The sequence below is a fragment of the Myodes glareolus genome, chromosome 8, assembly GCF_982192425.1.
Source record: "Myodes glareolus chromosome 8, mMyoGla1.1, whole genome shotgun sequence".
Taxonomy (NCBI): domain Eukaryota; kingdom Metazoa; phylum Chordata; class Mammalia; order Rodentia; family Cricetidae; genus Myodes; species Myodes glareolus.
In genome coordinates, this window is record NC_142033.1 from 68,301,937 (window position 1) to 68,311,429 (window position 9,493).

Genomic DNA, 9,493 nt, shown 5'->3' on the forward strand with positions numbered 1-9,493 from the left:
GTGTGTGTGTGTGTGTGTACGAGAGAGAGAGAGAGAGAGAGAGAGAGAGAGAGAGAGAGAGAGAGCCCGTCTTGTGCACAAGCACAAAACTCTCTTCGTTCACTCAGGACCATATAAAGAAACTTTTTGTGGCTGAAATAGTGGCTCCGAGGAAGAAGTCCTGTTTGGACCAGCTTCCTGGTGGGGAGTGGTGTAGGCTATCTGCCGTGTATAGACTTCAGGTCTGGAGAGTCCTTGCAGCTAATGGTGGCAGAACTTGGTACTTGTGTATTTGGCTGAGCAGAAGTCTAAATACTTTTCTTAGCACTTGTTTCCATTATTGTGTATCGGGGTCTCAAAACCCTCTGAATCCTTGTTTCCCGTATCCGTGGAGGTTCCGAATCAGGTTGTTGGGAGCACAATCATTAGTCACGAGTGGAAAATGTCTTATAGACACAGTGTCAGCTAATAATCTTCTGAGTAATTATACACACTGGCTTCTCTCTGCTTGTCTATATCCACTGTGCCCCAAATTAGAGTCCAGGCACCCTGAGCCGTTCCTTGGTGCCAGCCACTGTGCGGGGCTCACCCAGTCCTCACAGATCCCAGTGGAGCAGGTACATTCCTTGTGACTGCTTTGCAGTGGAAGAGAGAGTTGCAGTCATAGTCTGCACCTGGCAGAGCTGGCCCCGAGGCTGGGCGCTCTGAGCTCATCCTCTCTTGCACAGGGTACAGGCTTGGCTACTGCGAACATAATTTCTAGAGCCATCAAAGCTACGAGTGGTCCTCTCCAAAGGGTGAGATCCCACTTAGGCAAAGCCAAGGTTTGCTGGGCCAGCCAGGTGGTCCTTCCTTGCAGGAGCCCAAGTCCGGTGGCTCTGAATGAACATCCTTCATGGGTAGACATGAAGCACGACTGGGGGTACTTGGCAGGCCTGATCTTCTCGGTCTTTAGACTGGATTGGTCTGGTACAAGCCAGATGGTGTGAGGTCAGAGAGCGCGGGAGCTCTGTATGTGCAGATAGAGGAAATCCAGGTAGCTTTGACCCGCTTTAGCAGTTCATGGGTGTAGCCTGGGTCAAGGTCACACTGATAGTGTTCTGACCATCTCTTTCTCTTAAAAAAAAATCCTTCAGTAGGTTTGATTTTACGTGTATTCGTCAGTTTTTGTTAACAGTGTTTGATATCATCCTGATATTAGCTCTGTCCTTTGAAGCACAAGTCTCCATGGGACAATGGCTTCTGTCAGCAATCACCTCTCTAAAATCTTATTGTTTCTTCTCTGCCACAGTGACATTTAAATTCATCTTAATCACACACCCCAAACTCTCTGCACTAATACTTCACTTGTGGCAGATTTTAGACTTTCAAAGAAAGTAACTCTTTGAATTAAATAAAAGGAGTTTCCTTATGCAATTCAAGACATAACTATTTTTTATTTTTGTAATTATTCTTATTGAAGTTGCCATTTAACACTCCTGCCTTCCAAAAATACCAATTAAGGTCAGTAGAACCATTGCCCCAGGTAACTCCTGTGCACTTTATTTTTGCTGAAAAGCACCCCATTCTTGCATCCTTTCTTCACAGAGGAATCTGTTACCTCTGGTTCATTGATCTCACACCTGCTTCATTTGATTTAAAATATTTACTGTAATTGGTGTTTCAGTTTCTCTGTCTAGGGTCCCCATACAGATTCCATCGAACCTGGGCGAGCCACCTGTTTTAGTGCAGGCTGAAGTGCAAGGCTGTGACTTCACAGCCATAGTCATGTATTTCCTGTGCATGCGTGGAGTGCAGTCTGCCAGTTGATGGTTTTAATATGTGTTTATAGATCTTTACACACCCCCACGCTGGATGCCAGGAGTGGAAGCCCAGTAGAGGGGCCCTAAACCTGGAAGAACACTCTCGTCTACACCTGAGTCTTGCAGAAATGGCAGTGGTTTCCTGGGAAAGACGTTTCCAAGGGTGGGAATAGAATGTGCAAAGGCAGTTGGCAAAGCATGGCTCATTGGAGATCTGGCAGAGCTTTTATTGCATCTGTGCAAGGTGAGGCAGTAGGGAACCACAAAGGGGCCTGAATGTCGGGCCAGCCTCGAGGAGCCTAGAGCAATGTGGGGTGTGTAGAGCTCACCTTCCAGGAATTCTGGAGTCGTCAAAGGGTTATAGGGAGAGAATAATGCGGGTCAGGGAACAAGCATGCTTCCCCAGGTGACTGAGTTACTAATTCCTGAACAGGTCTGATTTGGGAGGACTTGAATGTTAAATCGCAGCAGGAAGTCTGCTGTGGTGTAGATGTTCTCCATTCTCATGGTGGACACGGGGTTTACTGTGTTCAGGTCCCAGCTGCCACGCTAGCACCATCAGTAAGAAGCAAGAAAGAGCGTGTTCATGTCCCAGGAAGAATGGCTGTGCCAAGGAGTTAGCAGTGTTTTTATCTTTGTGGCATGGGAAATAAAGTTGCATTTACTGTGATGTCTTCTGAGGTAAGGCAGAAGATGGTGTAATCCCCCCACCTGAGCCTCCTTGAATAGCAAATGACATACAACCAACAGGAAGTGCTTCTGCTGGAACCAACTGACCTGGGCCACTTGGCCCTTTCTGTATCTGTTTTAAACCCTGGCCCGGCTAGCTCTTAGATTGCCAGCTTGGCCTCCATGCTGTCCTCCTGACTGCAGCTCTCACCTCTCCAGTGTCATCCGGGTGCAGCATCTAGGGCCATCCTGCTCTAGGAGTGCCAGGTTGCACCAGACCTCTGTGCAGTTGCCCTCTGTCTCCCTTTCTCTGATCCCAGGGACAGTCACATGAAGATTGGGATGAAAGCAAAGTCCTGTACCCACCTGGACCTGATGGCTCTCACTCCTCTATGACCCCAGCACACTTTAACTTTGACCCATGTTTCCCTCTCCAACATCCTTCATGTCTTTATGAGAGCTTCATTGACCTCCCTCTGCATAATGACACTTTCAGCCCTTCCTTCCTTCCTTCCTTCCTTCCTTCCTTCCTTCCTTCCTTCCTTCCTTTTCTTTCTACTGCCATTGCCACCTACCATACAGCTTACATTATTTTTTTCTTAATTATCTTTTGTGTTAGTTTTCTGTCACTGTGACAAAATACTTGAGCTGAACAATTTATAAGCACAGGTCTGTTTTAGCTCACCGTTTCTAAGGGTTTGGACCCTCATTTCTTGACTCTGTTGTTTTTCGCTTGTGTTGGTACAGCATCATGACAGCAAAGATACGTGGCCAGGGAAGTGACATCCAGGAGATAGGGACAGGAGAAAGCTAGAGTCCCAGAATGCCTTCAAGGGCTTGTCACCAGTGACCTAGCTACTTTCTGCTTTTGAATTCAAGTCCATTTATGCATTGCTTGAGAAAGCCCAATGAACTAAGACAGATTGTGGGGCAAGCAAATGGATTTACTAGGTAAGCCAGCTGGACCTAGTGCACAGCTTAGAGAACTTGGCAGCTGGTGGCATTGCTACTTGTCCATGACAAAGTAGCTGATGAGCAGCTTAAGGGCTTACTCTGGCTCACGGTTTGAGTGGGTACAGTTTGTCCTGGAAGAGACACATGGCAGCTGGATCAAGAGACTGCTGGTTACATTGTATCAGCAGTTAGGAAGCAGAGAGTGAACAGGCAGTGAGGTTTGCTTATAGAAGCCTTAAAGCCCACCATATCAAGATCCGCTTCCTCAAGAAGGGAATCTTCCCCTTTAAAAAGGTTCCACAACCCTTTCTAAATGGTGACATCAGTTGATGACCATGTGCTCAAAAGCACGAGCCTCAGTCTTGAAGATGAAGGTGCATGCTGTCTAAGTCAACTTATACCACTATTTTCAATGAACAACGAGGTCTGGGATTTTGCAGAAGAGGGTAGCAACAGGTACGGTTACACATTTACTGGGTGTTATCTCCAAAAGTTCCACCTCCTCTAGGTGGCACAGGTTGGTAACCAAGTCTTTGATACACAGACCTCTGGGGATAAATTGTATCCAAACCACAGTACTATGGGTTTTCCACACAACTGTAAGTATAGTAAGAAGAAAATGGAAAGTTAGACTCACAAAGAGTTAGAGTTCTGTTAAGATAGGAACTTCACAAGAATTCCAGTGTCTCCAGTACTCTAGAACCTTCTTTCATGTTTCTTCTGCTCTCCTCTGAAGGTTTTACGCTATTATGGGCTTTCTTCTCATGGAACTCACCAACTTTAAGACTCCAAGTGGAGGAGAGAGCTTCTTTCTCACGGTCACTGTGGAGTCAGCTCTGATTGGTCCATGTTAAGACTTGGGCCATTCTGTAAGCAGGAAGATCTGACATTCTAGCCAACCAGCTCAGATTGTTCGGGCCTTGCTTAGACACTGGGTGGAGGGAAGGGATGACACTAACTGATGTCATTCGATTGTTAAATCCCATGTTCGTCAACTCTCACCACCACTAAAGTAAAAGATCTGTGATAATTGCCTTATAAAAGAAAAAGTTTAATTTGGCTCACAGATCTGCAAACTTCTGCCTGTGATCAGTCAGCTCCACTGTTTTAGACCTGCAGTGAAGCAGCTAGCAGGGAATGTGTGGCAGATGAAAACCTATGAAGCCAAGGTAGAACTGCCCCCATCGAGGGCATGCCCCTGCAGTAGCCGAAGGACCTCCTACTAGGCCCCATCTCTTGGTAGTTTACATACTATTCTGGGGAACATGAGCCTTTGGGGAGCATTCAGCATCCAAAAAGAAACACAAGCCCACTTTCTAAACAAGACTGGGACCTCTTTGAAGAGTGGTCATTCCTCTTCCTCCTCCTCCTCCTCCTCCTCCCTCTTCTCTTCTCTTCTCTTCTCTTCTCTTCTCTTCTCTTCTCTTCTCTTCTCTTCTCTTCTCTTCTCTCTCTCTCTCTCTCTCTCTCTCTCTCTCTCTCTCTCTCCTCCTCCTCCTCCTCCTCCTCCTTCTTCATCTTCTTCTTCTCCCTTTATTTATTTATTTTTTTTTTTTGCCACCAAACCTGCCAAGCCCAGGACAAGGTAATTGAAAAGCACAGGGCAGCCACATGTGAATATAGACTGAAGGCAGCACCTTATTGGGGGCCGATTTTTTGTGTCCCTCTGGGTTCTGAAACTACTGAGGAGAAGACACAGGCACCACAGTTACATTGTCAGTGAAGTGTGTGTGACCTTCAGAGTGGGACGGTCTCCATGCCTCTGTCCCCGGTTTTTACCTTGGAACAGACGGGCAGAGAATTGAGTGTGCGGAATGGATTAGGTATCCTGCAAGTTGCAACTTCACAGTTCCCAGTCACAGTGTACAGCAGCCCATGAGACAGCCCCTCACGGCAAGAACTGAGGCGTGCATGCAGGCAGTCTGGAGTGCTAAAATGTCGCTCGCATGCAGTGACTCTAGGTGTCAATTGTCCTTCTGTTGAGGGAGGTTCTGCCCCCTCCCCCCACTGATGGGAAAGACACAATTCTTGCTTTCAGGGACAGCAGAGGAAGGTGAAGATGGCTCTTCCCTAGGAAGTGATGTGTGTGGGGTTGGAGGCTTGGTCCCCAGTTTTGAGGAAAGGGTTTAGGAAAAGGAGGATGAATTGGCATCGGCTGGCACCGTGCCTGCCGTGTTCCTGAGAGAACTGGGAAGAACGGTACGGTGAATACTCCATGGGTGTTTAACATCGAGGCTTTGAGCACTCGAAGGTGGAAATTCAGAAGCAGATCCTCAAAGGAACCTGGGGGGCGGCCTCCCCAAAGTGTGCACTAGTTACAAAAGTAGTGAGGAAAAGTTGAGGAGAGCAGAGGAGAACTGGCTACTTAAACTATCCATGAAGGGAAACGGGGGCCATTCTCAGCCAGAGTCAGTCCCAGTCAAGGAAAATGTGATGCCATTACTGTCACCAACCCTGGAACCTTTCTCCTTTGAGCACTTGGCTCTTGGATCTTCCTGAATGTCCTTACTTATTGGAGATTTTGCTCTCTGCCTCATCTTACACAGACACTCCACCAGTTAAATCACTAAAATAAATGCTCCACTTTCCCGAAGTCATCTGTGGCACTATCACCAGTATCCCATTCCTTTTTCTTAAAAAGAAAAAAAAAGACATTATTTTCTTATTTTGTTTCTAAGAGTATACATACATGTGATTCTGTGGGTGGGTATGTGCACAGGAGTGCAGGTTACAGTGGCCAGAAGAGAGTGTCTGACCCCTGGAGCTGCAGTTACAGGGGGTTGTGATATGGGTGCTGGTGCTCTGAAGGAATAGCAGACACTCTTAACCACGGAGCCATCTCTCAAGCACCCCCTTTCGTTTTGTGCATGAGAAAACTTAAAAGATCCCTGTCCCCTTGAGGTTGTGAGGGCCATGTGAATGACTTTGGTCAAAATGGACAACACTGAAGTAAATCTTACCTTGGGCAAAATATTTGCCGACTGGTAGGTGTCATTTCATATCTGTACCTTAAGACAAACAGAATTATCTGAAAGGCAGTACTTTACTTCTGCCTGGCTCAAAGAGTACGAGAATAGCATGGATCAGAGGCTACATCCTTCACCAGCGAGCCAGAGACAGGATGGATCAGAGGCCACATCCTTTGCCAGTGAGCAAGGACAGGACACAAACACTTTGACTGCCATAAGGCACTGAGGTTTGGAGTGCTTGTTATTGCACCATAACTCAGCTTACTCTGCCTGCCGCTGTAATCAAAAGTCAGCTTTCCCTTAAGCAGAACATTTGAGTTTTTACAGTTAAGCATCATGTTGGTGATGTCAGCCTCCATACACTTGGTCATACTGAGAGAATTTTCTCCTATCCGGATTTGCAAGAAAGTTTTAATTTTTCAAGTGCAGGTTGAATTTTCACAAAAGCTTTTCCTGTGTCTATGGAAGTAGTGGATTTTCTATGCACAACTGCAATATTAAACCAACTGATTTTTAAGTTTTAAATCAACTTTTCAATATTGGAGTAAACCTCATGTTTTAGTTCCAGTTTCTATTGTTGCGATAAAATACCAAAAACAAACAACAAAACAAAATAAAATAACCTCCCCCAAAACTGCTTGAGGAGGGAAGGGTTTGTGTCAGTTTACAAATTCCAGGTCACCCTCCATCCCTGAGGGCAGTCAGGGCAGGAACTGGAGGCAGGAATCTGGAGACAGTAACTGAAACAGAGGCCACGGAGAAATGCTGCTTGCTGGCATGCACCTCAAGTTTTCTTTTTTACACACTCCAGGACTACTTGTCCAGGGGGCACCACTCACCATACGCTGGGCCCTCCCACATTAGTAATCAATCATCAATCAAGAAAATGTTCCATAGGTTTACCCACAGGGAAATCCAATGTAGTGGGTTTTTGTTTGTTTGTTTTGGATTTTTTTTGTTTTTTTGTTTTTCCAACTGAGGTTGCCCTCTTTCCAGATGACCCTACTTTGTGTCAAGTTGACAAAAACTAACTAACTAGCTAACCAGGATTATCATTTGTTATGGCATGGTATTATCCTGGATTTGACTTGCTTGTATTTAGTTTATAATTTTTTCATAGGAAGATATTACAGCCAGACCCTAACTGATTCAAAACAGGTTACTGTTTTGAAAAACTACTCAGTGAAAGTAAAACTATCAAAATGACAGGAGGAGAATCTAAGTGTTGGGGAAGTTCTATAGTTCTATGCCCACTGAGTCTTTCTGAGACGACAAGTCTAGGCCTAGGTGTCATTATAGGTACACTTGCTCAACTATTAGAGATTCAGAAAATAGGTGGAAAGAGTGTCTTTAAAAAAAACCTTTTTATTATTTAATGTGTATATGTATGAGTTTACATGGATTTATGTGCACTGAGTGCATGCAGTACATATGGAGGCCCAAAGAGGGCAGCAGAACCTCTGGAACTGGAGTTACAGCGGGTTGTGAGTCTCTATGTGGGTGCTAGGAACCAAGTTCAGGCTCTCTATAAGAACAGCAGGTGTTCTTAAGGACTCAGCCATCTCCCTAGCCCCAACAGTATCATTTTAATGGCTTCAGTATTGTTTTAATTGTGTTAAACTGATTCTATTAACAGAACTATAGATGGGCCTTGCTATTTTCTGGAAGGGTTTATAAGATACTGCTATCCTAGGTAAATTTCAAGTGTACTGATACAATGTTACTCCTGATGTCCTAATCGCTACATAGTGTTGGTAGGGTCTGTTGTAATGGCTCCTTTTTGACTCTGGGTTTGGCAATTTGCACTTCCTTGCTCACTTATTTTTCTTGAATGATCTTTGGGTTATCAGCTATTGACTTTAGTTTGTATTTGTTTGATTACTATTTGTTTTTTTTTAAACTTTTAATGATGGAAACAAAAATATACCTAAAAGTGAAGCTTCTGAAAAAAACCATTTGTTTTTCTCTGTCTTATATCATTCCTCATACTTGACCTTGACCTCCTGCTTGGGCTTGCTTTCCAGGGCTGTGTCTCTAAAGACATCCTTGTCCAAGGGCATGTCCACAGAGGACCTGTGGGCATGAGGTGGTTGTACTTTCATGAAGGCCTTGGTCTTGGTCTCTTGGTGGTTTTCTTCCTGCCCATGTCACTTTTTGGGGATAGTGGTCAGTTCCAGCCACCAGGGCATGGCTCTAAGGGTGGTCTGAAGTGCCGTCAATGTTCTTCACCATAGCAGCTTTGTGTTCTGAGTAGCATTCAGTCAGAACCAGCACCACTTCCCTGAGTTTCATGAACTTGCTCATTTCAACATCAAGCAGCCAGTATGCAGCAGAAAGGTGGATTTTCCCACCCTCTGAGGGTTTTGAGACAGTTTTAGATCATGAGCTCTATTTCCTGGTTCATCCTACTCTTACTCCTTATTCTGTATTTCACCTAAGTAATTCCACTAACATTATTTTCTCTTGACTGAGTTACTTCCTTTGGCATTCCTGCTAATAATGTCTGCATACTACTGGTGACAAGTTTTTTCCACATTTCTTTGTGTCTTGAAATGACTGTATTTATGTAGGATTGTTTTGTAGCTGTCAAGTTCCATATTGCCATTTTCTCGACTTCAGTGATTTGAAGTAGATCCTGTTGTCTTCTGTCCTCCGTCATTCTGAGAGGTGGCTGCCAGTACTGCTTTTGTTCTGTTTAAGTTTGTCTTTTCTTGTTTGTCTGTTCATAAGGGTTGATTTTTCATTTTCAGGAATGCAGCACAATGTATCACCTGTGATGTTCTGACTGTTCCTCCTTGTGGAGACAGCTTCCTGAGTCTACCCGTACATGTGCTGCTTTTAGAGGATCTTATTTTCCTAGTTCTGGTCCTGATGTTGACTCTTTCTCCCCACATCATCACGTTGAGTGTACAGTGGCGTAAGACTTTCCATGGAGACCCTGTAACAGCTTTGACCATAATTTTGTGGCTTGAGTCATTTTTGTTTTAGTCTGAACATTTTCTTCCGGCCTATTTATTTTAATCACTTCAAGTCTGTCTTTCTGCTGCTAAGTGCAGCTATTAAGTTCCTCGCATTAGCTGTTACGTTTTCAGCTCTGGAACTGCTGAGTCGATCTCTTTC

At 44.8% G+C, this 9,493-nt stretch overlaps 1 protein-coding gene and 1 pseudogene across 1 annotated transcript in view; one reads left to right on the forward strand and one right to left on the reverse strand.

The window, feature by feature from the left end:
• Positions 1–9,493, forward strand: part of Stk32b (serine/threonine kinase 32B) — a 246,586-nt gene that overhangs the window by 883 nt on the left and 236,210 nt on the right. The gene's annotated exons all lie outside the window — the stretch shown is intronic.
• On the reverse strand, positions 8,350–8,665 carry LOC125387566 (large ribosomal subunit protein eL27 pseudogene; annotated as a pseudogene).